Raw genomic sequence first — 5,560 nt, forward strand, 5'->3', positions numbered from 1 at the left:
AAAAAAACACAAGTAAAAAGTCAGTAATAAAATAAGAACAAATAAAAAAATGGCAAACAGCACAAATAAATGCAATAGAATAAAGAGAGCTATGAAACTAAGTTTTTCAGGTTAAGTAAGTTGAGTTTAATGTTCCAAAACTGACTGTGTTTAACTGGATACTCGCCAAGACGGGCATTTTGACAATTTTGTATGTATTTTGTATGTACGTTTTAGTGCAGTTAGCCACTCATTTTGGTATTTGTGGCTCACAAGCTGTTTGAGACTGAGTGCTGCTTGTGCGCTCCACTAATATAGATCAGTGGTGGTGAGCACGCGTTTGGTATAAGCGCGAAACCTGCGGGAATGACTAAAATAATGCGCAATACAAGCAATATTAAACCGGAGTGAATGAGACGTGTGTGAGAGAGAAGAGGTCGTCGGAGAGAAGAGAGCGAGAATGCGTGGCTGACGTTATTGCCTGTGCCACTGGTAACAAAACGGATCGGCTCGAAATCGGAAAGAAGTGAGACTGACCGACTGATCATCGATCCGGGCCGATCATGAGGAAAATCGGCCGATACTGATCCCTGGTCGATCGATCGGTGCATCTCTAATAGCTGGTGAAAAACTGTATGAGAAGTATGGGAATAAGTATGGCCGAATTCACAGTACTCATAAAAGAGTAGGCAAAAAGTACGTGGATGACCTACAACTTCCAGAGAGATTCTGAAGTGTCCATATGATGGACCCTTTACTATTCCATAGGGCCACAGGAGAGGATTTGTGAATGACATTAAAGTGATACAACTAACGCATACTTTTTTAGTGGTCACAAAGTATTTACTCATTCAAAATAAGTACCAAATCAAAAGAGCATGTGATTTCAGATGCAGCTATCAGGTGGAAACGCTGCCGTGTTTGCTAATCGTTTTTTCTGTATTGTGCTTTTTCGCAACTTGGATGCATACACAGCAACTGACAGAGCACCCCAATATTGCCGGTACTGTATGCCGGCACTTATTAGTTTGATGCAGTGTTTGAATTAGTATTATAAAAGTTGGATATAACAATTGGGGTATTGGTGCAGGGTGTCAAAAAATATGAAACCTTAAAACGGGTCATGGAGCAAAAAATTATTTAGAACTCTTGCACAAAGGTTAGTAAAACTCTCCTTTTCATCCAGGCTTTATTGAGTCTCTGGCCCCTTCTTAGTCTCATTTTCTGTTTCTCCTGTTCTTAATTACCTTGTGGTAAGTATGTGTGGAATCTGGAGAGGGGAGAAGGCAGTCCATGGGCCCTGTCAGCCTGACCCGCTTTGTTTCGCTTGTATCCCTTTTCAGTACTTGCCAGAATCGCAACAAATTTCCCTGACCGTTCCTGCCCCCAACCACCTCTTGCCTGATTTTCAGCTGTTTAGTCTGTGGCTGGTTTTCCCAGCCGTGGTTCTGGCACTGAGGCTGTTGGCTTTTGCTCATGGAGGGGCTTACCGTACAAGAGATTCATAGGTTTACAGCACAAATCCCCCCTAGGGTTCCCAACGCTCTAGAGAGACTGGACTAAAACGGTTCTTGTCAGCTTTGGGATAGACATGACAAATTGTTCTAGATGGTGGAAAAAAATATTTTATCACTAGGTCATGAACTGGTAATAAGCCCTTGTTACATCATACATAAACAGATCTTACACCATCTGTGTAAGTTGTGGTGCATGCAGTGTTTTCAAGTCAAAGTTGTGACACAAAACATATTGACACTTAATTTCTCAATACAGAAAAAGCACAAAAAGCAGACTGACTCTCAGTTCTGTACCATACCACTTCTTGTATCTACTCCAAACAAAGCTACTTTGGTATCGGAGTCCTTTCTTCATGAGGCACTTCCTAAACTGACTGACTCAATAGTTAAATTGAGTGTTTTTATTAATCAATTTCTAATTCTGATGTGTTCTCTAAGGTTGGGAAATCATAAAATGTAGACCAGTGTTCCTATAGAAATGTTAACAGATGTGTGTGCAAATATGGTTTATTCATCTATAACAGTGATTTCCAACCAGCTTCCGGGGGTACACGGCATTGGAAATATTTCAGTTATGCAAATCACTAGTGGTCAATCAATATTGCTTTTTCCATGGCAGGCACTAATATCTAGAATGTAGACTAGCCATGACAATGCTAATATACACACACCACTAAGAAGTTTAGAGTCAGTAAGATTTTATTCATTTTGAAGAAATTAATACTTTTATGCATTAAATTGATCAGGAGTGACTGTAAAGACATCTATAATGTTACAAAACGATTTCTATTTTAAATCATTTTGAGTGTTCTATTTATCAAAGAATATGAAAGAACACATCTGATTTCGGAAGGATCATGTAATATTGATGACTGGATTAATGGCTGCTAAAAAATGGAGCTTTGCCATCACAGGAATAAACTATATTTGAAAATATGTTAAATTAACAACGAAAAAAACAGCTACATTTGAAAATGCAATAATATTTCATGATATTACTGCTTTTACTGTATTTTTTATCAAATAAATGCAGACTTGGTGAGCATTAGAGACTTCTTTAAAAACACAAAAAATCTTACTGACAATAAACTTTTGAATGTTAATGTATAATACAATACAAATAAGTTGTACACACATGCTTTATAGCTGAATCGCATCAACACTGTTATCCAACTGAATTGAATCATCATAAAACAACTCAAGCTGAATAACAACATTGCTAGCTTATGTAGAACCGTTTTTAGATGAATTGTAGCTACTTGTTTCGATATAGATGAACTTTACATTGTTATTGGACTGAACTGAACCAACACTGACCTAACTTGAGCTAAATAATGAAACTATTGTCTTAAAGAGCTGCTTTACAGCAAAATCTGAATTATCTCCATAGATAAGTTTCCATAATTGATTCCGCTATCTTTCTGTTTATTACTGTGAAGCTCCTTTGAAACAATCTGTCCTGTATAAAGCTCTGTAGAAATAAAGGTGACTTGTCTTGACTCGACATGAGCATGAAGACCTTAATTTAGGTCCATGGCAAATAATGGTTGTTGTTCAATAATTTCCAGTTCTAGTGAATCATCTAACTGCTATGAAGTTTACACCTGCTATTATACACGTATATACACATATATACACATATGCCATACAGATACCAGATATTTGTGTGCAGATTTAGTGCACACTTTATGAATGGCAAGAGGGGGTGTCAGTTTCATTAGTCAAGACTGTCATACACCCAAAACACAATATCAAAACCTGTTGCTAAGCTTAACACATATTGAAACTTTGCAAACATTCAAGCATGTTTATGTAATTACATACTGAACCCTAAGTTAAATACTTACCTGAACTGCACGCAGGTGAAAGAGAGCTCTTCACAGAGTCACTTTCCGTCCTGTCTTCGGAAAGTCGATGTATATCGTGAAGACAAACGTTACAGTTACAGTTAATGCAATATGACTGTCCACAGATATCCAGGCCGCTGCCATTGCTAACGCGCTTTCAGGCGCGCGGACCTCTGAGGGTCTCCCATATCATCCATCAAACTTATTCCTCAGACCAGTTAAGAGAAGAGACCTCTTAAACACACAAAAATACGTAATTTCCAGTTTATGCTGAGAGAAAGTAGCGATCTAGTGACTAGGACGGATTGACGTTTCGTCACGCGACATATATGTATAGCTTTGTGTAGACATAGTAACTACTGCATGGAGTTCAAAATAAATCTGCATAATAACGTCCAAAGGGTAAGAATGTATTAAAATAACCCAAATCGTGCAGAGTTAAGCGAGTTGCTCACATAGAATGCATTTGTAATAGCCGACTGGGGGAAAAGAAGGGATTTCCGTAAATTTGATGGCTTCTTTTCCTGCGTATTTTCCCCCTCCGTCGATGTGTCTGGCCAGCTCACTGCACGAACGGACAGTTTTCACTTTTCTATTGAAAGGCGAATCGGTAACATTCCGTATGTGTTAATGAATCCTGTGCGTAACAACTTTGTAAAGCCAAATAAAGAAGAAAATGCGCCCTCAGCTCGATGCTTGGACAATCTCCGCATTATTATGCGACAAATGATTTTGAATGAAGGCATGGGACTGTGAAAGCAGCCTTCATGTATCCACTTTACCTAAGTAAAAGCGAAAAACGCATGAGGATAACTGCACAGGAATCGCACTGTCGAAGATCTGGACAAAAGAGCGTGCGCGTTACAGTCAGCGGCTAACGTTACTTGAACTTCGAGAACAAATTCCCCTTTCCGCTGATGACGGTTAAACTCAGTTAAAACTCGAGAGAAAGTGCGAAAAATACGCTCCCAGATGGCCGTACAAGCGAATTTGGTGATATTAAGCAGGAGATGGGATCTTTAGGCGACATTAGTCCAAGCACTCTCGTGATGTTGATGATGATAAACAGCAGAAGCCAGAATGAATCTTTAGCAGCTAGTTTCCAGACAGCGAAAAAGCAGTTCGTCACCGGAACCCATGAGCTCGCTGTTCCTTCGAAGCCAGCCGAAAGTTCTTCATGTTAATATGCTCGTGCACGGATAAAATTGCCTTCACGATTTTTCCATCGTCATCGGTGAAAAACAGTGTAATCTCCGTAACGTGTTCGAGATGACAACTGCGGCAAGCACACGGACTCTGCGTACGCTCGGGGGCGCGCTGTGCCTCTCTTTAGCTCATGCTTGGCGACGTCAGAAGTGAGCTAGCAAAGGTGAGATCACCAGTGGTTCCGTATTTAGATAAATCACCAGAGGCGGACAGTAACTAAGTACATTTACTTGAGTATTGTACTTAAGTACACTTTTTGAGTATCTGTACTTTACTTGAGTATTATTTTTTCTGGAAACTTATGACTTTAACTTCACTACATTTGAAAGACAAATATTGTACTTTTCACTCCACTACATTTCTATCAGTCCTCGAAGTAGAAAGTCGTTACTATGTAGCAGCTTTGAAAGTCAGTGGGTGATTTTTTTTCTTCTCCAAAATGTTACTTTCTTTTTTCCAGACAGTTTATCAGTAATCACTCTTGGGGCTACATGAAGTGATTTCTCAGCATGTTTTGAGCACTGCCCAGTTGCAAACGTGATATTTATTTACAACAATTCAATAATAAGTTAATATTGTGGTATATATTAGACACAATATTGTCTGATTTTGCTAAATTGTGTAAGTGAAAATATTACCTATAAAGCCACAGAAGAACTGTTGTGCGTATCCTAATAAAACACAAAAGGTGTTGGACTTGAAGCAGAACTGCACAGACCATTCTGTGTATGACATCAAAGAACAGCGGGAGTAATTAGACATCTTTTTTTGTTTTTGTTTTGATGTCAATAAATCTTGCTGTTTTGCATTTTTGCTAAAGCAGTGTTGCTGTTGTAAAGTTGTACAGCTACAGTTGTGTTGCTGGGTTTTAAAGCAGGTTTGATTTTTTTTTTCTTCCTTATCAGTCAGTATTTACAGGATTTCACTGTCCACTCTGTTCAAATGTGGATGAATGGCTACACATAGATGTGTGCACACACTGTCAGAGCTGTGAGATCACTACCATACTGC

The 5,560-nt window shown here is 38.9% G+C and overlaps 1 protein-coding gene across 1 annotated transcript in view; it reads right to left on the minus strand.

The window, feature by feature from the left end:
- LOC107674169 (mitogen-activated protein kinase kinase kinase 3-like) overlaps window positions 1-4,623 on the minus strand; it is a 23,731-nt gene extending 19,108 nt beyond the window's left edge. The window contains exon 1 of the mRNA XM_016468069.1: window positions 3,344-4,623. The gene's annotated coding sequence lies outside the window, so the exon portion shown is untranslated. The remainder of the gene's footprint in view (window positions 1-3,343) is intronic.
- Window positions 4,624-5,560: the final 937 nt, after the last annotated feature.

Source organism: Sinocyclocheilus anshuiensis, unplaced genomic scaffold, assembly GCF_001515605.1.
Source record: "Sinocyclocheilus anshuiensis isolate Anshui unplaced genomic scaffold, SAMN03320099.WGS_v1.1 scaffold893, whole genome shotgun sequence".
In the NCBI taxonomy this organism is placed as follows: Eukaryota; Metazoa; Chordata; class Actinopteri; order Cypriniformes; family Cyprinidae; genus Sinocyclocheilus; species Sinocyclocheilus anshuiensis.